Below are 25,715 nucleotides of genomic sequence, written 5' to 3'. Positions count from 1 at the left end.
ATTTAGATATGCTTATCTACACCAAGGTCACCTTTTATAAAAAGGTGTGATTTATTTATAGAGAATTTTTGTTTGTGGCAATAGCATTCTAGAGTATCCAAGTAAGGACTAATGAAAACAGAACTCCAGAAACCAAACGACATCTTTCAACAATCCTAGGAGAACCCATTCAAGGACAGCTGCTGAATGTCCATGAGAGCAACAAGCTTTGAGGTATTTTAGCCCGTCTGCCTCCAGCTTCCCACAAACCTAAAAAAACTGACATACTCCAACACACAAGAATTCTGAGACCAGATGTTATCAAACAATGGATACAGTATAGTGTCTTTGAACATCTTCAGGGAGAAGAGCAACAATTAAAGAACTGTCACATCTTCTTACTTGTCAAAAACTTCTTGGAAAAACACAACCTTTTATTACTGGGTAATAGTGAAAAACTACATAACACACACATGCTCAGACACTGAGAGAAGAACCTTACCTGCATTGTTTTCATGCGGGTTGCTCAACAACTTTATGAAGTATGTTAGAATAAAAGACACTGAAGCTCAAGACAGACTTTCCCCAGTGTTGCAAAAACTATAAAAGCAAGAAGCACCAAAACTACTAAGACTCTGTCAAAGTTCATGCACTATTTCATTAACTACGTCCTAGAGACTTGCTGGCCTCACTGATAATTCATTTCAAGATTCTTTTAACTGAGTTATCACCTTTTCACTATCTCCATGGATATGCTGTTGTCTTCCATGTAAAAGAATATAGCCACATAAGAAAGCCAGAATACTGCTTAACATTTTGTTTAGATAATAAAAAAAAGACTTAAGGGAAATTATCCAGAAGGGCACAAAAACAATTAGGATTTATTTGTTATGCTTTTAGTTCACAAGGAATACTATTCTTAAATGGGTACTGATATAAACAGAAAATTTTCTGTAGAAGATTATAGAATGGCAGAGAAACACTTAAAGAGATGCTCAATGTCCTTAGCATTAGAGAGATGCAAATCAAAACGACTGTGATTTCACCTGACACCCATCAGAATGGCTAAGATCAAAACCTCAAGTGACAGCACATGCTGGAGAAGTTATGGAGAAAGGGGAACCCTCCTCCATTGCTGGTGGGAATGTAAACTTGTACAACCACTTTGGAAATCAATCTGGTGCTTTCTCAGACAACTAGGAATAGCGCTTCCTCAAGATCCAGCTATACTACTCTTAGGCATATATCCAAAAGATGCTCAAGTACACAACAAGGGCATTTGCTCAACCATGTTTGTAGCAGCTTTATTTGTAATAGCCAGAACCTGGAAACAACCCAGATGTCCATCAATGGAGGAATGAATCCAGAAATAGTGGTACTTTTACACAATGGAATACTACTTAGCATTTAAAAACAAGGAAATCATGAAATTTGCAGGCAGATAGTTAGATCTAGAAAAGATCATCCTGAGTGAGGTATCTCAGGAGCAGAAAGACACACACGGTATATACTCAATTATAAGTGGGTACTAGACCCATAACATAGGATAAACATACTAAAATCTTTACATCTAAAGATAAACAAGAAAGAGGACCCGGGGTAAAATGATCAATCCTCACTTAGAAAGACAAATGGGATGGACATTGGAAGTAGGAGAAAACAAGTAACAGGACAGGAGCCTACAGCAGAGGGCCTCTAAAAGACTCTACCTAGCAGTGTATCAAAGCAAATGCTGACACTCATAAACAAACCTTGGGCAGAGTGCAGGGAATCATATGAAAGAAGGGGGAGTTAGTAAGACCTGGGGAGTACAAGCGCTCCACAAGGACCAATATATGAGGGCACAGGGGTCTTCTATGAGACTGTTTCTCTAACCAAGGACCATGTATGGACATAACCTAGAACCCCTGCTCGGATGTAGCCCAGTATCCAAGTGTGTACCCTAGAAAGGGGAACAAGGACTATTTCTGACATGAACTCAATGGCTGGCTCTTTGACCTCCCCCCTCCCACACATACACCCGAGGGAGGAGCAGCCTTGTTAGGCCACAGAGGAGAACATTGCAGCCAGTACTGAAGATACCTGATAAGCTAGGGTCAGATGAACAGGGAGGCAGTCCTCCTCTATCAGTGGACTTGGAGAGGGGCAGAGAGGAGATGAGGGGGGGATGGGATTGGGAGGGAATGAGGGAGGGGGTACAGCTCGGATACAAAACAAAAACCTGTAATTAATATAAAAAATAAAAATTATAAAAAAAGATGTTAATGGGGCAGGAAGTGAATATGACAAAGTGAAACACTATGTATCCATGAAAATGTCATAACCGAAACCCATTATTTTGTATGTTTAATTAAAAATTAAGAAAAGAAAAGAAAATTAAGAATAATTCATTTCTTTTAAACGAAGATAATACTTGTGTTTATAATATCTGTGCTCTGATTTTTCACTTGGCTCTGAAAATTTAAAATGGCTGGAATGCATGTGAATCTCTATTTCTACATATGTATGTAAATATCTATTGCTCCATTCTCACAACATTTTTGTGTTGTAGTTGTAAATAATACAACCTTGTTCTGACTTATAGGGAGATCTCTAATGGCTATTTTTCTGATTTGCTAGCTAAAAGATTTCTACATGAATTCATTGAAAGCATTTTAGACGGTCTTTTCTGGCAAGTCTATTCATCTCTCTGCCTTTGCATGTGTGTGTGGTGTGTGCGCTGCTGTGTGTGCATGTTCATATGTGTTCCGGCATACAGGCATGTGAATGCGTGCATGCGTCCCTACGTCCACGTGCGTGTGGCTGTCAGAGGGTAATAATAGGTGTCTTCCACGTTCAGTCTCTACCTTGTATATGGAGGCAGGGGATCGTGCTGATCCAGGGATCCACAAATTTGGCTAATTCAGCTAGCCAGCTTGCTCAAGGAGCCTCTGTCCTTATGTTCCCAGCCTAGGGATTAGAGGTAAAGTGCCATGTGCAAATCAGCATTTATATTAGTGCTAAAGATCAAAACTCTACTCTTTTACTTTTTTCATTTTTATTATCATTTATTAAGATTTATTTAAGTTGTATCCCAGCTCTAGCTCCCTCCCTTGCCTCCTCCTAATCCCACACTATCCCCTTACCCCTTCCCGAGCCCACTGATAGGGTAGTCCCCCTCTTCTTCTGTTTGACTGTAGACTATCAGGTCTCATCAGGACTGGTTGTATTGTCCTCCTCTGTGGCCTGGCAAGGCTGCCCCTGTCCAAGGAGTGGTGATCAGAGAGCCTGCCACTCAGTTCATGCCAGAGAAAGCCCCTGCTCCCCTGCTTGGGCGGCAGTGTTTAACCCCCAGCGCCCTCTCTTCAGCCTTATGCTGGCTATTGTATAAAACAGGACTATGTACTGTCACTATTTTAAAATGATGTGTGCTCTGTGCTGTACATCAGAATGCTAGAAATATACATATATATTTAAGAAATGGGATGCCTTCAGTGTACATCCTATGAGACAGTGGGAATTAACACCTATGTTTATGAAGCCCTCCCACAAATCAAGCAAGGTGGAAATGAATTTTTACTATTTCCCCTGTAGGACTGATTCTAAGAAGTCACAAAAGCCACTGCAATAAAGCCACTGCCACCTGGAGGATCATCACAGGTGCTTTATTTTAAGTGACATAACACAGAACTGCAGCTAGGCCACAGACACAGAAACCTAAGCACAAATGTCAGAACACATTGAACATACCATGATTTTGTCCTACACGCTCTGTATTCCAAGCTGGTCCTAACCCCCTGACATTCTCCTGTGTTCTGAATCCTTTTGTACTAATCATTTCTTTTCTCTTGTATTTTTTTCATACTCTGCTACTGGCACATTTAGCTCAATATCTAAATATTTTAAACCCATGCCTCTGTTAAAACAAACAAACAAACAAACAAACAAACATAAAATGATCCTCTCTAGATGGTTGGTCTACAGTAAAAACATCAACCTCTTGGTTCCATTTCTTTCCAACCATAACTTCTGGCAAGTCCAGGACTGAGGGACAAGGGGATACAGGGTTTCCACCCCTAACCAACAAGGTTGATACTCAGTCACAAAGGGAAAGTCAGACTTCCCCAATGGGGTGTCACTGGGTGTATCAAGCATACTTGAGGGCAGGCTCTACACCCAGGAGTAGCCGGCCAACAAATAGGGACTCAGTGGTATATTCTGCGGACCTTTGTTTGGCATTTTTTGTTTTGTTTTGTTTTGTTTTATTAGTGTTTTGCCTGTTTGATTTTGTTTTGTGAGTTTTTTTTTATTTTTTTGTTTTTGTGATAGGCAGAGATTAGATAGATAGATAGATAGATAGATAGATAGATAGATAATAGAAGTTGGAGAGGAGAATGATCAAAATATATTATAAAACATTTAAAAATATCCTCCCTGAAAAATTAAAATTGTTTATGAAGGAAAGAAATTATTACTTTGGACATGGAAATAAAGGTAACACAGCAAATAAAGGAAGTAGAGAAGGACTCATCCAGACATACAGGTCTCACTGAGAGCAATGCACAGCACAACATACATGAGGCTAGCCCTTCCAGGAAGATGTGCCAATGGACGACTTTTGCTTAGAGAATGGCTGTGAGAATATGTCAAAGGAAGCACCAGAGGTCACTGAATGTAGAGGATTGTAGGAATAAGGCAAAACGCGATGATAAAGATGGAAGGATGCTGTGCAAATACGACGTGGTTCGAAGAATCAAAATAACTATTTTTAATTCCTAGACAGGAGCTCATGCATCCTGGACTGCCTCAAACTTGGCATGTGGACAAGGATGACACGCTGGATGCTCCTGCCTCTACTTTCCAAGTGCCAAATTACAGATGTGCACCATCACCCCAGTTTATGAGACAGCGAGGAAAGGACTGAGGGCTTCATACATGTTGGGTGAGCACTCAAGCAACTGAACTACGTCTGTGGCACTATAACCCAAATTTTTAAATAGGAATTCTAGGATGATTATCTGGGTCCTAAAACATGAGAATATCATCTGATGAACATACCAAAGGAAGATTATAGTGTCGATGCTGTAAATGGATATGCAATATTAATCTGTTACTGTGACAAAAGTGCTGCAGGTAATTACATTAGAAGGAGCATCTTCGGCTAGGTTCATTGTTTCCGAGGTTTAGTCCATGGTCGGTTGGTCTCAATGTGCTTATGCTCCAGGGACCAGGCATCCGCTCGAGTTAGAAGGGGCTGCAGAGGGAGCTCTTAATGTACAGTTAGGTATAGAATGAAGAGAGGAAACCAACAGCCCACAATCCCCTTTGAGGGCATGGTCCCACTACGGTCCACTAGGACCTCCACCCAGCTCTGTCCCTTAAAGCTTCCACGCCCCTTTATCAATACCATTGGCGAAGGACCAAATTTTCAGCACAGGAGAGAAGCCCTTGGGGATAATTATCCAAATGACAGCATCAATCTTGTCTTAAAACAGTATACAATGAGTGGAACTGAAGATTTTATGTAAAGGAAGATCAAGTAACAAATAAGAGTCTTATTTTCCACTGCACTGTTCTCTCTGAAAATTGCTAGCATCTAAATGCAGGATCTGATATTCCTGTTACAGAGGCACTGAAATTCTAGCAGGAATCTTCACAGAATACCAGGTTGAAACTAACAAACCAGTGTTTTGCCATAATGATGGAGAGCATCAGGCCTACAACAGAGATACTCACTCAGGATTTTGGCTTTGCCACATGGTAGCTGTGTGAGGTTGCCTGTATCACCACCTAGTGATATGCACTAAGCTAATTTGTGTAAAGAGGTTAGAGCAGTCTCTGGCAAATGTTAACTCCTATTTCAGCATTTACAAAATTGAATAGCATAACTGAGTGTTTAGGTCTGTCTCTCATGGTGAATCTACCCTAGGAATAAGATTGGAAAGGGAGCTATATATTACAACAATCAAGTATTGCAGAAGACATATAATTGTGAGTTTTTAAAAAGTGAATTCCATGATTTGTTAACACTTATCTCACAGGATAGTTAAATCATCCTATATTTCAGCATTGCTCAGCACAAATATTGAAACCATAGGACATAAGAGAGCTCACTGGAATGCAAAATAAAGTCACATTCCATGGTGTGTGGGATGAGAGTTAAGGGGTCTGAAACTTGACTCAAAATTTTCTAGAACAACCTGCTTTTAAGCACATGAAAGTTCTTAATAAATTATTTATATTTATACATGTTAATATATACCAAATAAAATAGATAGATTTTCTATTTGAAGTCTAAATTTACTTAAATTTTGTCTAAAATGATAAAAAAATAACACAATATTACATAGAATCACTGTGGAAGCCTAAGGAGTATACTCCTGTAAATTTTATAGGGATTGATTAATAATATAGTATGCTCAAGTTATAGCAAATCATTAAAATTTTAAGCCCCACGATGTAAATGTCATCGCTGCAGCCATTCTTTAGTCTTCACTGTGAAACATAACTCAGGTTATACAGTAGCTGCTCAGTATCAGTCTGCCATGTGAGCATGTAGAGTGAGAGGACACCTACTGTGCGGGTCCTGTGGAGGACCTCAAGGTAACTGCTACTTTCGGGCATGTTCTTAAGACAGGAACACTGAAGTCCAACTCTTGTGAAAATCTATGCCACAACCTACATAAATTTTGTCTCCATTGATAAGTCTTTATTCCATTGATAAGTCTTTATTTGTATGGATTCTCGGTTGTTATCATAAAGCAATTCTGTTACATACAGTTACATATATGTTCAAGTCTCATGTCTTCTGACAAAAATTCATGGATGACTAACAAAGAGCTTACACGTATCTTAGCTCAGCGTGGAAATCTCCAGAATTCTACAGAAAAGCCCACAGATTAGTAGGAAATGTTAGTGATTAGGGAGAGGAAGTAAATGTGTCCGTGTAGGGAAGCTGAATCAGGACGAAGTAGAAGTGAGCGATTTTAAAAACTATTTAAATGTCTTATATTTTCATCTTAGTCTAATAATCTGAATTTTTTCCCGTAGCCACATTGGCCACTTTTCCAAGGACACAGAGCCAGTAATCTTCACAGCTGTGACAGGGATGCACGTGGGATCCCACAGCCTCATTTAAAGCCAGTTTTAAATTCAGGGTTGTCTTTGCATCCAGAACTCATCTGTTGAAGACAATTTTGCATATGCCACTGTTTGGGTCTACTAAGAAAAGGACAAGCAGACACTTATTAAAAATTAAAAACTTTTCCATAACAAAACTGTTTCTGAGCAGAAGTGGGGACAGACGTTTGGGAGTCTAGTGGTGGAGCATGACATTGAAAATGTTTTAGAAGAAGCTAGGCATGGTGCTGCACGCCTGAAACCCCAATTCTGAGGAGCTGCGGCAGACAAATCATTGTTGGTTAAAGGCCAGCCTAGAGCCTAGACTATATCGTAAGGATCAAGGCATTCTGGGTTATCTAGGATGCCCCTGTCTCAAAAACAAAACAACAACAAAAAAATTGAAATTGTTTTTATAACAAAACCATCAAGAAAAAGCTACAACTCAATGTCTCATGAAGCAACCTGATTGCTGCTGAGTGGGGCAACTTCAACACTCAGAGAATTTAGAGTTTTATTACTTAAGTAAAATCATAAGGATAGAAATTCATAAATGTCTGGCATAACTCACAATCTGGTTTTCTCTGAGTATATGCCTTTTCACTTTAATCCTGCTTCCACACTTATTTGTATGGTGAAAGCACCTCATTAGTGATGAATATCCTGCACACACACACACACACACACATACACACACACACACACACACACAGACACGTTTTTGTCAGCATCAAGTGGCATATATAATGGTTTGCAAGCATTGTATAATGGCAAACGGAACTGTCTCCTGCCTTTATGCTATCTTAAATCAACTGTAAAAACAAAGATACCACAACTTCTACTAGTTGCTTCCGTAGGCTAAATAATCAGAGTAGAGTTGGGAGGAAAAATACAAAACAGCCCAATAAAACAAAAGCGAAGTCAGATGTCAGGGTGGCACTATCCCAGGGTAGATATTAATTGTTACGGCTTCCCTTCATAACTTCTGTGTCTAAAGTTTTCACTAATATGTTACAAAGTGAAAGCCTATGTTTTGAGGTTCATTTCTGTGATATGTCTGCATTTTTGTTAGTCTCTCTCCCCCTGTGTGTGTCTCTCTCTCTGTGTATGTGTGTATGACCTATGAGACTACAGTCTTCCCAACTGAAGCCTCTAATTTTTATATTTTTAAAGGCATAAAATATTCTCTATGGACAAAAGTTTGTCTACTTAATCCATCTGCCAGCAAATTCTTTCTTTCTTTCTTTCTTTCTTTCTGGACAAATATTGCTTATGGCCTTCAAGTGTTTGTTCATCTGTGAAATGAAAAGAGGTACTTCCAAACTAAAATGCCCTAATCTTCATGTCCCCTTGTAAACTCAAAAATCTTTCCACGAGTTTTTCACCAAGCAGTAAATAGCAGAAGCTTCAAACAAACTCTTGGCTTCCTTGGGGCTGGGACTGAACTCAGTGGTGCTTTCCTCAGCTGCGTCCTCAGCTCCGTCCACAGCCCTCAGCTCCCAGCCTGGCTGTTTAACGAAGGCCTAATGATAACATGGGTCATTTTCTCATTCAGCTTTTCACTTCTTTGAGGGTCTCCTAAGCCAGGTGGTTTGTCTTGAAGAAAAGCACTCGTTTGAAGTGCTCTTTGTGATCTCGTGGTTCTGTTGGTAGAAAAGTAACATTTGCGCTTCCAAATGTGAAAGAACAGTTCTCAGGATGGAGCTTTCTAAGAACAGTGGACCACACAGCATCGGCTGCATTCTGTGGGTAGGGTAGAAATGATGGCAACCAAACTAAACCCAGGTCACCAGCATAATCCGTAACCATGCAGCCAGCTCCCTTACAAAGCCGCAGTGTGGGCAGTGATGCAGGTGTGCACGGAGAGAAGAGTGATGACGTAAACAGACCCGGGGAGAAGATATCCCTGCGCAGGCTCAAGGTGCTTTCGGTTAGTAGATGGTAGGGGTGAGGCTGTGGTGAATCGGCACCATCTCAGTCAGAGGAGGCATGGTTTTCTGACACTGATTTTAAAGGTCATGGCTCCCAAGTTGTAAGATATTAAATTTCTCATTTTTGTACCTACTCAGTCTAAGATATCTTGCTATAGCAGTCCACAAGAAGATAATGCTGTGCAAATATTTTAACTCAAGTCTTCAATCACTAGTGTAATAACTATACTCTCTTATTGAACAATAGCTCAGAGGCTTCTAGTAGTTTTCACACAAGAATTCCTCCCTAAACCTCGCTTAGAAATCAACCATTAGTCACCATTACTCTGTTCCACAGAAAGACAATGAGACAAATTAAATCACCATAATGTGATCTTTAAATTTTAAATTTAAAGCTTTAATGACATTGGAATGACAATGGGATTTAACAAAATGATGAGAAGAGAAGATGAATATTTGAGAAACCATATCTTTCCACAAAGTAAACAGTAATGTTGAGGACTTCTCCCCTCCCCCAAAGGTAAAAGACAACTGTGATGGCAAAGCTCACACAGGACAAAACACCACTTCAATGGCAGTGTGCCAGTTTTGCTCATGGCCTCATTGTAAGACTTTTCATAACATAACACACAGTGTGTTTTTAAAACTTATATCAGGTTATAAGAAATGTTGAGAAAATAGAAGCTATAAAGATACAGTGGTTGGAGAGATGGCTTTTGTTTCCTAGCTCACAACTCGGGCCACTCACCAGCCTGCAACTCCAGCACCGGAGAATTCAACACCCTCTTCTGGCCTCTGTGGGCACTGCACCCTAATGCCCACACCCCACCACAGAGACACATAAATGCACATACATAAATAACATAATAAATCTTTTAAAAATAGAAATCAACAATATTCTATAACACAATGACAAATTTGACAGAAAGTTTACATTTTCTATAAAATACACAAAACATACATGAATTTGATTTAATATGATTTAGGCAAGGTATATAAGTATATGCTCACACATACTTATCTAAATGAAAAAAATATTATTTTGTACCTTATCCTAACGAAAAGGTAATTTTCATGCCGTCTGTCAGCCCACACTTGTTGTCTGAAACATTTCATGTCTTTCCCCTCATACGCTTAGGTATGTCTACCCTACTGTTACTGTCTTTGTTCAGCTCAGCTTGTGGTTAGGCTGTCATGCTGCTGAGACTTTACAGGTGAAGCTTCTGACATTAGTAACGATGCAATCCCTCCACAAAGAATACAGGCAACAAAGGGACGCTGCAAGTGGGAGAAAAAGCCTTCCCAGGGAAGAGTACACCATTGGGTTATGCAATACAAAGTGGTAATTCTTGAGAACATGCACACAAGTAACATTACACAGACTGAGCAGATCATATTTAGGAATACACGTGCAATAACTAGTAGTGAAAACAGGTGCCATGGATTTGGGAAAGAGAAGGGAGTGATATACAAGAATGGAGAGGGGAAATGGAAGGGAGAGATTACCTAATTATATCATAATCTAAAAGATAAAATAAATATTAAAAAATTTATGTTTGGACTTATATGTCTTATTTAATTATTTCCCAGCTTGCTTGGTATGGAAATGCTTCTGAGTTCTCAGAACATTATCAAGCCATGCGTGGCAAATGCTGCCTGGAGAGGAGCTTGCTATGGACAGCTTAGACACAGTGCTCAGCAATCGGACAAAAGGGCAATAGTAGAAGAACCTGAGATGCCTCAATCCTGTTTTTTTTTTTTAACAGAATTATTTTCCTGGGGCACTGAAAATACTAAAAAAGAGTTAAAGCTCAGATCAAATAAAGTATTCCTTGAATTTAAAATTCATGCAAAAAGCATGTAGTAGAATTAAGCCTTTGGGGGAGGGGACAAGAGAGACGGCTGAGTGGTTAAGAGCACCAGCTGTTCTTGTAGACAGAGGACCTGGGTTCGGTTCTCAGCACCTACGTGAGGGCTCACACCTGTTTGTAACTCCAGTCCCAGGAAATCTGATGCCCTCTTTTGGCACTGACTCATATGTAAAAATACATAAAGAAAAGTTTGAGAGAAACTGTTTTTAAAACAATAAATACCTAAGCCAAAAATAAAAACTATAAAACATGAAAAACAAACAAACAAACAAACCTCTTTGAAAGACAGCTTCATCATTCACTGCAGGTTTCAGATAAATAGAACTATTTTCATTTTCTAATACTTTTAAAAACTGTTTTCAAAAGAATACCTCATCTGAGGGACCAAACAGCTATATGATCCCAAGCACTAACTGTGAGATCGATATTTCAAGTTTGGCATTATTAGCAATGACTTATTACTAGTGCTATGGATGGTCTTGAAGGCAAATAGGAGATACTGTTGTTTCCAGATCACAGGTTATGAAATCGTTAATCTAAGATATTAAGAAGAAACTTGAACCAACTTGTGGCATAAACTATGAGGAAGAGGAACCAAGGACTCTCCGGGGTAAAGGGGACAGTCCTAGAGCAGAGCTGGATGCCTGAGAGTGTGCAATGAGCTTACATCACAAGCCTAAATACGAAGTGAGTCACTTTCTGCTGGACCTGCTTTGTTTTGACAGCCATTCAGCAACCTTGTGGACCGGGAGCTGGTGTGTCTTCTGAGATAGCATGCCCATTGTTAGGGAGTAATGAGCCATTAGGAGAAGCGCTCCTTGATGTATGAATTTGCCAGAATGGTCATCGAGAAGGACCTAAAATGTCTTTTCTCTATGCCAAACTGGGTTGTAGCTCATGTATGAAGGAATAAAATTTCTAAATACTCATTATTCATTTGTACAGCTTTGTTTTCCCCAGTTTACCAAGTCTTCACAATTATTGTGAGATGCTGTGCTAATAACAGTAAAAATACAGATAAATATTGCATAAAAAACATCCTGGAAAAAATACCTTGAGAAATAAATGGGAAAATAAAAGGGAAAAATGCAAAAATGTACAGAGCCAAATGCCCTCATCAGGGTCAAAAACCCTTCTGGCTGAATAGAGGCAAGCAATAAGTACTTCAAAGGCTCCTTCTCACAGAAACACACACACACACACACACACACACACACACACACAAATAAAACCACGTGTGAAAGAAATTGGCTCACTTTTCCATAAATTCAAGTGGACCTGAATTTATGTGATGCTCACCCTTCAAATAAATGTTTTCTAGTGACATGAAGATTCAGAAAATGCCTCAGCAGCAATAACTGGGATGGACGCTGCCTTGTAATAATTTGGATACACTTGGCTAATGCAGTTATTTGCAATGAGGTTGGCTCGGTGCCCAAAGCAGTGAGCAAACAAATACAGCTAGGCAATTGTTTCATGCCTTTCATGATAGCCAGAGAGATCTTGTTGTGCCGTCTTGGAGGGGCAGCGGTCAGTGCTGTGGGCTCTGGTCAGCAAGACCTCATCCGATGACATATGTTTTTCAGTAGCCTTTGTGAAATTTACCAATGTGTTTTATATAAAAACGCTGGTGAGGCACGGGTGTTTTTAATCAAATTAGTATGCAACATAAGGCGGCTGTGTATTCAAATGGGTTTTTTAGCAATTTGGTTGTTTTCCTTATAATAACAGGAAAGAACATTTTGATTTTGAAGGTGACAGAGGCAATATTACCAGAATTAAACAATCTGAATTAGCTTTTTCATGAAATGTAATATGTTTTATGCTTTTAGATGGGACGCTCTAGTGCCTTCAGATGAGCCTTCCGCTGTCACAGTCAATGGCCAGGAACAGAATAAGCTCTGGAGGTAGGATTATCCTCAAATTTAATTTTTTTTTTCAGAAGAAGCTAATGGCAAATGTTTCTAGCAAACTTCAGGTTCGTCTATGTTATAACTAGAGAACCAAGACAGGATATTAAAAGAACAGATGAGTATAAAATTAGTAAACAAAGTTTGACATTTCTGCTTATTCTATGAAATTAATGCTGAAAATGAATATAATCCTCCAAAATAATAAACAGTATGCTTGTCACACAAAACCTGCAAAATTTTGTTAATTTAGGTAGATTCAAGACTCTAGCAGCTGAGAGAATAACTGAGTACAATATGACAAAACCTTAAGTTATATGATATTTGTCTCTTAGAGTTTAGACAACCAAAGCTGATTAAGCATTCAGAGGATTTTGTGTGTTTCTTCAGTTTGTATGGATGGGTGTTTGCACAAGCAGCATTTAGAGTCCATCCATACCCCCACTAAGAAGCAAAATTCTTGCTCATATTGATCGTGAGAAAAGAAAAACTCAGAAGTGAACGAAAATATCAAATGCTTGAAGGAAATTTCAGAATTGAGGTAATAAAAAGCTCCCATAAATGCCCTTTTCACTGTGTAGACTGAACCTGTACAGTTGTAAACACAGTACTGTGCTGGACTCTCATGAGGTGATTCTTGCATTGTTTTAGGAAAGACAGCCTTACAGGTTCTTAGAGACTAGAACTGCCCGTCATTCACATGTGGAGAGACATATTGCTGACACACACCCACAAATCTTATATTCACAATGGTGGTTAAGTCATTCCTTTGTCTTCATGATGAGGTGATCTGAATGTCACTTCCAAGAGGATGTATGGAATTTTCATCCCAAGCCTGCACAGATGGTCAGTGATGTCAAGAATTGCAATATAGCTTAGCAGCCACGAGATCTAGCTTCAAAGGGAATGACATCTGCCTGAGAGAATAAAGGACACACACACTGGGAGTCACATAGACACTCTACAAATACTGGCAGGAGAAAGATGACTGACTCAAGTGGGCTGCTAGTGTTCTGCATGAAAGGTTTGTGAAGTCATCTGGTGTCTGGGAATCAGTCTGAAAAGTGCAGCTTTGATCTGTAAGAAAATACACTGACACAGTCCAAGCACCATGATGGTTTTGCTCACAGACTTACTCTGTCATGCCAAACCAGTCCCTGTAGCTACCTACATCCCGTAGACAATGAGGAAGAAGTGTCATTATTTCACTGAGGAGGCATGCTTTTGACAATGGTTCAAATCTCTGAAGGGTCCATAGTGGCCTAAGAGGCAGACTATTAAAGATCAACATAGAGGTGCTGTGAGATAATTACTGGATTGTTCTTTAGACAAACACATTGCGAACATGTTGTAAGAAAGAAAAATAACTCCCAAATTAGCATTTCTATGGGGGTAAGACCAATGCTTAATATAAAAAGTTAAATTCAGCCAGTGTTTAGTGACAAGTGAGATGTCAGCAGAGACAGAAAGTAAGTTATGGGGATCTCTGCCTGAAGAGCTTAAGAAGTTAGGAAAAACAACCCTTAAAAACCAACAACATAAATATACAGAGTCGTCTTTAATGTAATGAAATGCTCAGTGCTGCCTCTGACATGAACTGATTGGCCTGCTCTTTGATCACTTCCCCCTGATGGGGGAGCAGCCTTACCAGACCACAGAGGAAGACAAAACAGCCACACCTGATGTGATCTGATAGACTAGGATCAGAGGGAAGGGGAGGAGGACCTCCCCTATCAGTGGACTGGGGGAGGGGCACAGGTGAGGAAAAGGGAGGGGGGTAGGATTGGGAGGGGAGGAGGGAGAGAGCTACCTAATGTTTTCTTTGTCCTTTATCTATAGTTAATTCAGATTTTCTATTTTAGCAAAAACACACCCCTTTCCAATATTATTCCCCACTTGAGCCTTTGCCACTGGAATGATTAATCTTGAAGAAAGATCTAAATTTCACCTAGCACTTTGAATCCAACAAGGATGGAACTGGGGTGTAGCTCAGAAGGTGGAGTGATTAGGGAGCATCACAAAGGCCTGGCTTTCAGCCCTTGAACTGAAAACAAACTAGCAAACAAACAGACCGGTCACATTGCCTGTAAACTCTGGCACTCTGAGGCTGGAGGCAGAACGAACAGAAATCGAGGTAATCCTTGATTCCATAGGAGTTTGAATACAGCGGGATGTACATGGGACTTTTTCTCACTAGAAAGAGAATGGAGGATAGAAGGGGCGGGGAGACTAGGGGGAGGGAGAGGGACGGAGACAGAGAGACAGAGAATAATCAGAAAACAATCACTGTGTATTTTTAAGTGAAGGAAGTCTGGCTTATTTTACACATTTCCACTTCCTGGTTGTGGTGACTATTTTCTACCACTTACCACACAAAATTCTTTTCCGTTTAATGAAGGGAGGGCGGGGGCTATGTGCTCCTCATCTTGATTTATTCTTACTGAAAATCCATAGATACCTACTCTGTGAGAACCCAATGGGTGCTTTTTTTATAGGAGTAGAGCAAAGAAATAACTTTCCTGGGCACACATTCTTTTGATACTCAGTACGTGTATTTGAAATGCCAGTTTTAGTCTGGCTTTTACTCTCATTCACATGGATGGGAAGGTAATGAGAGGGACCCGTTCCCAACTCTCAGGCACACTTCTTGAATACTGTGTGCCAGAAATGCGGTCTGGCTAAAGATAAATCGTGCTCCTCAGTACTACAAATTTTCCAATCAGTTTTCCTGAGGTGGTTGTCACATTTGGATTGCACCTTGCGACTTGAGCTTGGCCAGTGGTGTGAAGAGTCAGCTAACTAACATGGGTGAGAACCGTGATGTCAGTGTGACATCTGTCCCTGTTCAAAATGACTTTTGCAAGCTGCCTTCTGAAAGATGAGAGAAATCTGCAAAGTGACAAGGCTGGGTAGATTTAGGATTGGTTCAGAGATATGAACTCCAAGTGAGACGGTGAAGGGATGTAAAGGAAATTGGCTCACAGAATTTACAAGTTGCGGTTTAATAAAGAAAACAAGAAAGTTGGGCATAAAGGTGTAAATACTGTTAAAAAAAGGCAGATTCATCATTGATGGAAGCTAAACTCAGAACAATTAATAAAATCACTAATGATGAATTATGGATCGATTTCTCGTGTGTGTGTGTGTGTGTGTGTGTGTGTGTGTTGTCTACCACGATCTGCAGCACAATCCAAGTTTTACTAAAGAGAAATTAGAGTTAATGCCACAAACTAAGTTATCCTTTATGCTAGGTTACAGATTTTTACCAATTCTCTTTCTAGACCCAATTTTCTATTTGTTTCAGAATTTAGTTTTATTGTCTGTCTGTCTGTCTGTCTGTCTCTCTCTCTCTCTCTGTGAGTGTGTGTGTGTGTGTGTTACTTGTGTGTGCACCACATGTAGCTGGTGCCTGTGGTAGCCAGAAGAGGGAATCGAATTCCCTGCAACTGGAGTTACAGGGAATGGTGAGTTCCTGTGTCGGTGCTGGAAATCAAATTTCAGGTCCTTTGCAAGAGAAGCGAATGTGCTTAAATACTGAGCATCACTCCAGCCCCGTTTCAAATTTTCTATTGAAAAATGCACATTAACACTATATGCAGAAAAGAGAAAAACTTTTCAATATCATCAGTTAAGATTTATCTTAAACAGTAAAATATTCACATCAAAGGATAAAATACACTCAAAAAAAAAGAAAGCAGACTAAAATATATTATTTATTCAATGTGATAAAAATCATTGAATATTGAAAGGACTGACCTAGGGGACTGTGAGGTTTCCTGACTTTGAAATCATCAGCTGAAGACAGACAGGCTTTATTTCAATAAAGCACTCAACAGCATGGGCCTTACAGGCAGTTATTTTATTTATTTGACTTTTGAGATTGAACCTCATAAAATGAAGCTTTTTATTCCTGCTTCAAAGGCTTGTTCTAAATACTGATTGCAACATTGTTTATGAAGCATTTAGAAGAAGAATGCTGCATAAAGCACTGTTGTGTTAAATCTAGAAAGACTCCTGTGAACCAGTCAGCCCGGGGTTTTCTAAAACCATGGTTTTCAATTTATTTAGAGCAATGATCTTAATTTACAGGGACTTAATGAGCATTTAAAATAAAATTATAATGAAGAAAAAAAAGAATAGAAAATGGGATGTTGTACAGGGACACCTAAAATTGTGAGCTCAAATACCATGTGGCAAAGAATGATAGGTTTGTTCGGTAGCTGTTAGGGACATGAAAGCCAGAATCCCAGTGGATAGAACCTCAAGTGTCCACTAGGCAGGTTAAAGCTAAAGATGATAACAAGTGTTGAAAGGTTGTGGAGAATCGACATTAGAATAAGTTAGTCACTTAGGAGAAAAGTAAGACAACCAAGTTAAAGTTTCACTAAGAATCAACCCGGTATCCAACCATGCTTGGGGAGAATGTCCTGCTTCAATGGCTGTAAAGGCCTGAATGATCATGGCTGCATCACACTGTTGTGAGACTCTAATCTTGCATATATACCACAGGCAAACCAAGGAGACCAACACCAGAAGGCCTGCTAACGCTCCCATGCCCGCCCATTCCTTCAGATGATTCATGGCTGCAGCAATCCATGATGATAATCCTGTGGCTAGTCCTGCGTCCACTCTGGTAGAATTTACTGTGACAATGGCCACTCTCAGCTGCTCCATCGTAGTATCTCAGGATGCGAGGCTAAGCACTGCACTCAGGGTCAGCCGCTTTCGACCCAGAGAAGAGCATGTCTGATTGCATGCGGGTTGATGCCCCAGGTCCCGCCTCTGAGAAAAAGGTATTGACGGGTCTGATGCTCTTTGGGTGGATGACACCTAAATGAACATCGGTACAAAGTCCCAATTTATTTCTAATATCAGAGATCAGACCTCTATTCTTGCCTGATGCGTCTAAAACAAAAAGGGGGAACTGTAGAGAGCTGCGGAATGCTATGCCTTAAAGATGGAGCTGGTTTCCGCCTTCCACCTTCCTGATGGTGAGTGCTCTCTGTCACGAACAATTCCACATTTGGCTAAGGCTGAGGATCTGGCTTGCTTCCATGTATGTGGACCTATCTGCATTGCCCACGTGGCACGCCTGGGTTGGCTACCCAGAGGCTATTTAAGCTGTGGGCTGGCTTTCCCCAGGGTCCGAGGATTGTTCAAGGTTCCTGAATAAACTGCATTGAAAAAAAAAAAAAAAAAAAAAGAATCAACCCGGTAACTACACATACCACAGAAATTAAGACATTCTATGATGTACCATCCTCAATGCTGACAATGGCACTAGTCAGAGTAGTCAGGAAGCGGTGGCAGTCTGTATGTCCTTCAACTTCAGAACAGTTCAATGAACTGTGATCTATTACTCTACGGAGCACTTTCTGGCTTTGAAGAGGAATGAAGCGCCAAAATGTGACAACACAGATGAACACTGAATACTGAATATATTGCTCTAAGTTGAAGACTATTGAGAAAACAGGTTATCAACCACAGCTCATAATGGCTATGGTCAATAGATGAGGGCTTTGCAGTCTGGGGATCACCAAAACTGTCAATATAAGATATATATAAAATGCTGGAGGTCATAAATAGTAAACCACAGAAAAATATGAGAAAGAGATAGTCATATAGACATCACAATGAAAAAAAATAGTGATGGCTCTAGTTGCACAGAAATACGTCAGTATTCTCAAGGCAGAGTTCCCTGAAGTGTCTTCTAAATATTTTATAGTTTAAACAAAGGCATTAGTAAGGTAAGATGCCAGGGATTTTGTGGAAATTAGAATGTTTTCTTGAAAATTCTTATATATTTTGCTTTTCTTATAGCTTAATAATTGGGTATCTTTGAGCCACATAGTACATAGTTGAGTTTTAGCTTCCCATTCTTCCTTTTTATTACTTATACAATGAATATGATTTATAAACCACACAACTTCACAATTTTTTTGAAGACAAAAATCTGGTCATGCATAGGTAACACTTAGAGAATATGTCAACAGTTCATCTTAAAATATTATGCTCATAATTCCACTGTGATAATTCAAAAGCAAAAGATAAAAAATGCCGCCCTTGTTGCTCAGATGCACATCTTCCTTTCCAGTGTCACCCGCATTCTGTTGTGAAGTTGACAGCTGTGTGCACTGTAGCCTAGATCACCACGTTGTCAAGCTTGATACATCCAAGTAGGAAGCTGGGTTCTATCCAAAACCCACTGGTAAACTTATGTATCTAAGCAATGTCCTCTCTGATGTAAAAACATAAATACATATATAAACACATACATATATTTATCAAAGTAGAACAATGCTTCAGAAATAGAAAAATGCATAAAAACATTTTACTATCTCATCTCCAAGTCATAAATCCTCCTGGGTTCCCTCCATGTAACTCTTCCCCAGTGTGTTCCTTCACTTCCCTCACTGTTTCAGTATGACCTACCTACAGTACCTGAACACTTTCTAAGTAGACTGGCTGTAGATCAAGTCTTGTATAGATCCCTCTGTCTACGGCTTCATGGGTGACTTTCTCTAGAACACGTTGCTGTCTTGTATAAGCTAAAGTGTGTAAGACCTTCCTTGGCTTGCCTTATTTAGCTTCCAGTCTTTGATCCTAACTTTCTTGACATTTTCTAGCATCCTAACATGCTGCCTGCAACTCTTTCTCAAAGAGTATGAAGCTGAGTACTTATTCAATGTTTTCTCATATTTCAGTCAAAAATGGCAAACATTTTATTTTCTCTAAAATGTTTTTTTTTTCACAATTTAGGCTGAGTACGTAGCTTAGTGGTAAAATACTTAATTAGTATTTGCAAGAACCCAAGTTTGATCCCTGACACTACCAAAAAAAAAAAAAAAGATGATGATGATAATGAATATGGAATAGAAGAATCAATATGGACAGCGGCTTCTGTAAGAAGTCTGCAATGGCTTATAAGGGATTTAATTTTTCTAATCATTACTGGTAGATATAAGATGAGTTTTCTGGTTGATAAGTGAAATTTTATGGAAACACATTATTATCTTGATAAGTTTAGTTATTCTTGAATTTCCATATATTATCAGTTAAAAGTACTTGTCTTAAAGTTTTTGCAGAATAATTGGGAGAGCACTCCATTGCTAGTGGTTTTGTGTAATGGCTAGGATGCAAACACTATATTGTCTGAGCTTCCACCCCCCCAAAAGTCTGTAGTTTATTCTTTCGTGCGTGAGTGTTGAGTAAGTGAATAAATGATTCTGGGACTTCAAGGTGTTTCACAAAATTTGTAATTTCTTTATTGATAAATGTTTCTTTTTTAAGGTCTAGCTTCTGAACCTACACATTCTTGCGAATGTTTGAAATCTGTTGCAGTAAAATATGTTCCCTTGAATGGTTTTGGCGTCTTTGTCAAAGATCAGGTGTCTATAAGTGTGTGGGTTTATTTCTGGGTCCTCTGTTCGGTTCCATTGATCCACCATTCTGTTTCTATGCCAGTACCATGCAGTTTTTAAAACTGTTGCTCTATAGTAAAACTTAAGATCAGGGATGGAGATACCTCCAGAAGATCTTTTATTGTAGAGGATTGTTTTAGCAATTCTGGGTTTCTTGTTATTCCATATCAAGTTGAGAATTTTTCTTTCCAGGTCTGTAAAGAATTGTATTGGTAATTTGATGGGCATTGCATTGAATCTGTAGGTTGCTTTTGGTAAGATGGCCATTTTTACTATGTTAATCTTGCCAAGCCATGAGCATGGGAGATCTTTCCATCTTCTCATATCTTCTTCTAATTCTTTCTTCAGAGATTTGAAATTTTTTTCATACAAGTCTTTGACTTCCTTGGTTAGGGTTACTCTGAGGTACCTTATGTCATTTGTGGCTATTGTGAAGGGTGTTGTTTCCCTAATTTCTTTCTCAGCCCTTTTGTCTTTTGTATACAGGAGGGCTACTGATTTTTTTGAGTTAATTTTGTATCCGGCCACTTTGCTGAAGGTGTTTATCAGCTGTAGGAGTTCCCTGGTAGAGTTTTTGGGGTCACTCACGTATACTATCATGTCATCTGCAAATAGTGATAATTTGACTTCTTCCTTTCCAATTTGTATCCCCTTGATCTCCTTCAACTGTCTTATTGCTCTAGCAAGGACTTCCAGAACTATGTTGAAGAGATATGGAGAGAGTGGGCAGCCTTGTCTTGTCCCTGATTTCAGTGGGATTGCTTTAAGTTTCTCTCCGTTCAGTTTGATGTTGGCTATAGGTTTGCTGTATATTGCCTTTACTATGTTTAGATATGTGCCTTGTATCCCTGATCTCTCCAATACTTTAAACATGAATGGATGTTGGATTTTGTCAAATGCTTTTTCAGCATCTAGGGAGATTATCGTGTGGTTTTTTTCTTTCAATTTGTTAATATGGTGGATCACATTGATGGATTTCTGTAAAATGTTACGCTCAGGATGCGAGGCTAAGCACTGCACTCAGGGTCAGCCACTTTGGACCCAGAGAAGAGCATGTCTGATTGCATGCGGGTTGATGCCCCAGGTCCCGCCTCTGAGAAAAAGGTATCAGACGGGTCTGATGCTCTTTGGGTGGATGACACCTAAATGAACATTGGTACAAAGTCCCAATTTATTTCTAATATCAGAGATCAGACCTCTATTCTTGCCTGATGCGTCTAAAACAAAAAGGGGGAACTGTAGAGAGCTGCGTAATGCTGCGTCTTAAAGATGGAGCTGGTTTCCGCCTTCCACCTTCCCGATGGTGAGTGCTCTCTGTCACAAACAACCCCATATTTGGCTAAGGCTGAGGATCTGGCTTGCTTTTGCTTCCGTGTATGTGGACCTATCTGCATTGCCCACGTGGCACGCTGGGGTTGGCTACCCAGAGGCTATTTAAGCTGTGGGCTGGCTTTCCCAAGGCTCAGAAGATTGTTCAAAGTTCCTGAATAAATTTCATTGAGAAGAACCAAAAAAAAAAAAAAAAAGGATCAGAAAGAAGGAAAGGAGGACCTCCCCTATCAGTGGACTTGGGGAGAGGCATGAATGCAGAAAGGGGGAGAGGGTGGGGCCGGGAGGGGAGGAGGGAGGGCCTTATGGGGGGATACAAAAAGAATAAAGTGTAATTAATAAAAGTTAAATAAAAAAATTAAAAAAAATATGTTCCCACTATGAATGGATTGTGAATTTGATGAATAACACAACATTGTTAGGTGAGGGCTGACTTCAAACAGCTTCATAATATAGTATGACAACTTAAAGTCTCTGACAAAAAAATATTATGAAAAGCTGGTGGAAACTTTACAAAAGTAGAATAATTTTCTTAAAATGGGTTTACCCTATTTTCACAAAAAAACTTGGAAAATGCAGAAAAATCAGTAACTATACTTCTAAAAACAAAGCAAACAAAGACAACGAGAAAACCTCAAACTTTTGGGTGACTAGACATCTAAACAAGTGGTGTAAAATGAATTCTTGTTTTATACATCCGTATTGTATACATTTCTACTATTTCTGTTAGAGAAACTTCACACATTGCTAAATTCTAGATAATTTTTATGCCTCAAATGTAGAAAACTGACACATTCGGTTAACATGTTTTCTAGTCCACTACAATATTAAAGTATTTCAACAACTGTTGTCAGGCATTATTATTTTACTATAAAGTGTTCCCCACAAGCTTATTTGTTGGTCCCTCACCTGATTCCTCACTGGGGGACCAGATCAGGATGTGATGAAAACCTTAGGAGGTAGGGCTTCCCCTCTCCCTCTTCTGTCTAAGCTTGCTTGACAGTTTACTGACTCTTCTTTGGCATTCTCTTATCCACTTGATTGAATGAAACTTCAGAAAATGTGAGCTAAATGAATTTTTCCCCATTTCCAATGATTATAGGCATTCTGTCACAGCAGTGAGAAGGATAACTCAAACACCCAGATAACTTCAATGTTAATGGCACAATTCTGCGTTTTAAAAAGTTATTCTCCTGTAATGTAGAAATACTATCATTTCTAATATTTTCTATGTGATTTTTCTTTAACTCCAAACAAAACAAATTCCTTAATTACAGCTTTTATTCCTAAGCTATGGCCACCAACAGGTAATGGGCAAATGTAATAATCATTCAATTATCTTGTTCTTCTGAATTGAAACATACCATTACGGATGGAAAAAGAAGGGTCCTAAGATTCAGAAGTTCAAAAAGTTTTCAGTTACAAAACTGCTCCCCAAGGTTGTAAAACCACCAACTGGCTGCAGGACAGGAAGCAGCCTTCAGTAGAACTGTTTGCATGTTGCTGTAGGGAGCTCAGGGGATGCTGTTTTCACGATACCGGTGGGTTTGGGGAGATGCAGCTGCCTTTGAGTCACCTAACCCATGGCAAGGTATCCCCAATATTCACTGCATCACCAGAGTAAGCAATGGTGGGATTGTTTCTTTGGTCTAATATCAGTGCTGTATTTGGGGTGGAGATTTGTTTGTGCCTTCCTAGGAAAAGTTGTACATCAAATTTCCTGTGTTAAAATATAATTTCTCCCCCGTTTCAATGCTCGCAGATTGTTCTAGCTTACCTTTCATTGGTGTGCTAAAAGGCCATAATGAAAAGCAACTTGAAAATTAAAACCTTTGTTTCAGATTACAATTTATAGTTTATCATAAAGAAGAGTCGGGACAGGAACTCAAGGCAGGAACCTAGAGGAAGGAACTGAAGCAGAGACCATAAAGGAATGGTGCTTAGTGATTTTTCTCTTTGTGGCTTGCTCATCCCACTTTTGTATATACCTCAGGACCACTTTACCAAGGCTGACACTGCCCATAATAGGAAGGGTCTTTCCACATTGATCATCAATCAAGAAAATGCACCACAGACTCGACTATAGGCCAAGTAAATGGAAAGTTTTTCAACTGAGGATCCCTCTTCCTCAGTTGAGGTTCTTGTTTTTTTGTTTTGTTTTGCTTTGTTTTGTTTTGTTTTTGTTTTGGGTTTTGTTGAGAGAGATTGAGAGAGAGAGAGAGAGAGAGAGAGAGAAAGAGAGAGAGAACATGAAGGCAGTTGGGGAGGATCTGAGAAAAGATGAGGGAAAACATGATCAAAATATATTGTATGAATAAAAGATTTAAATAAAAAAGGAGAAAGTCTGAAAATAAGCTGCTTCTAATACTATCAAGTGATTGAGTATGTCTCGTGAAACCACATACTTACTTGCACATTTAACCATTTATTTTTACTTCTAAAAACTCTTTAAATGCAAATGTTCCAGACTAAATCTCAGATTGAATTACACTGAGGATGGGGTAGAAGGGCTAAGATGAGCAAGGAGAGCTTATTGTCATCTTCACAAGTTGGTTTTATTTGAAGTATTAACAAATACATAAAAAACACAGTTAAAGCAGTACTCAGTAAAAATAATATGGTGTAGCTCAGTGGTTCTCAAGCTTCTTAACTTTGCAACTTCTTAATACAAATTCTCATGTTGTGATGACCCCCAACCATAAACCCATTTTTGTTGCTACTTCATAGTTGTAATTTTGCTACTGTTATGAATAAAAATGTAAATAGCTGATATACAGATGGTCTTAGGTGATTCCTGTGAAAGGATGGTTTGACCTTTCTGAAAGAAGGTTGAGAACAGCTGGTGTAGATGATCCATAGGTTGTGGGAAACCGACACCAGTGATCTGAGTCTTTATAAAGCTTTAACAGCTGCAATGGCAAACTGCTATCGTGTGTTATACCAAGGAATTTTACTGGGGTTCTGAAGAAACCACCACTGACTCAATCAAATATTGCTGTGCATTTCACCCAGTTCTCTCCTACACAGGAAGAAGAAGAAACATGACCAAGAGGTTTGGTGGGTGCCGTAGAGACATTGCAAATGTAAGGGTGATTGGACTTTGCTTTGACTTTTACTGCAGTATTCTTGAGGAGATGATGGTAAGCAATAATCTTGAAGTATCTGCATTGATTACATTCACTCCAAGGTAAAGACTTGTAATAAAAGAGCAACCCCTAACCCTAAAGCTCAGGGATCATTTTGGAAAAGGGAACAGAAATTGTAAGAGCTAAAGGATCAGGACACCTGTTGCTAGATAGCATCTTCTAGACATGACAGGGACGCTGTACCCATGAGATTCCAACAAGGTTGCCCAAAGAAGACCTGCACAATGACAACACGAATGGACATGCCATTATAGACAGGGACAATTTCACATGGCCTCTCCTCTAGATGAATCGCTGTAGGCAGTCAATGGCTGGAGAGAGAGAGAGAGAGAGAGAGAGAGAGAGAGAGAGAGAGAGAGAGAGAGAGAGAGAGAGAAAACAGTTTTTTGGGGGGAACAAAGTTCCCTGATAAATTATCCAGTCCTTAGTGGTCAGCTCTAAATACTTGCACATGAAAGCAACACTAAAAGGTCCAATACTAGGTTGTGTGTGTATGTGTGCATATATATTGCAAGTATAGATATGCACATAACACTAGTGATTTTTAGAAGAAAAGGTCATGTATTTCAGAGAGAACAGGCGGAGGAGTTAAAGGGAGGAAGGGGAGCCGGAAGTGGTGTAAAGTACAGAATCCATGTTTCTTCAGTGCATCCACACTTCCACCTTCTCTCTCTATCCCAGTGCTTGCTGTTGTGTGAAGCAATGTAGACTGAGACTAAACTTGAAGGAGTGTGTGTGTGTTTGGAGTGTGGTGTGTGTGTGTGTATGTGAGTGTTTTAACTAGGTTATGGTTCTCACAAGAATTCAAGTAAGAACCAGGACCTGGCAACATAATGGAAGGCTAGAGACAGAGTGATTAAACTCAGAAATCTATACAGCATCAAAGATAAAGGAAGGGCTGAACATTTAAAGTAATATGATTAATAAAGACAAACGCAAGAAAAAACAGGCACCAACGCACGGAGACACATTACGAGGATAGAGCAGTAGTTATTATCAATATATAAACATACATATGGAAAGCCAACTT

General features: G+C 39.4%; 1 protein-coding gene across 1 annotated transcript in view; it reads right to left on the bottom strand.

Annotated features, from left to right (window-relative positions):
• The window catches only part of Ccdc178 (coiled-coil domain containing 178), a 330,861-nt gene that overhangs the window by 41,953 nt on the left and 263,193 nt on the right, over positions 1-25,715 (bottom strand). The gene's annotated exons all lie outside the window — the stretch shown is intronic.

The sequence above is a fragment of the Meriones unguiculatus genome, chromosome 2 (genome assembly GCF_030254825.1).
Source record: "Meriones unguiculatus strain TT.TT164.6M chromosome 2, Bangor_MerUng_6.1, whole genome shotgun sequence".
NCBI classification, from domain to species: domain Eukaryota; kingdom Metazoa; phylum Chordata; class Mammalia; order Rodentia; family Muridae; genus Meriones; species Meriones unguiculatus.
The sequence above is the reverse complement of the archived record's forward strand: the minus strand, read 5'-3'. Positions and strand labels throughout refer to the sequence as shown.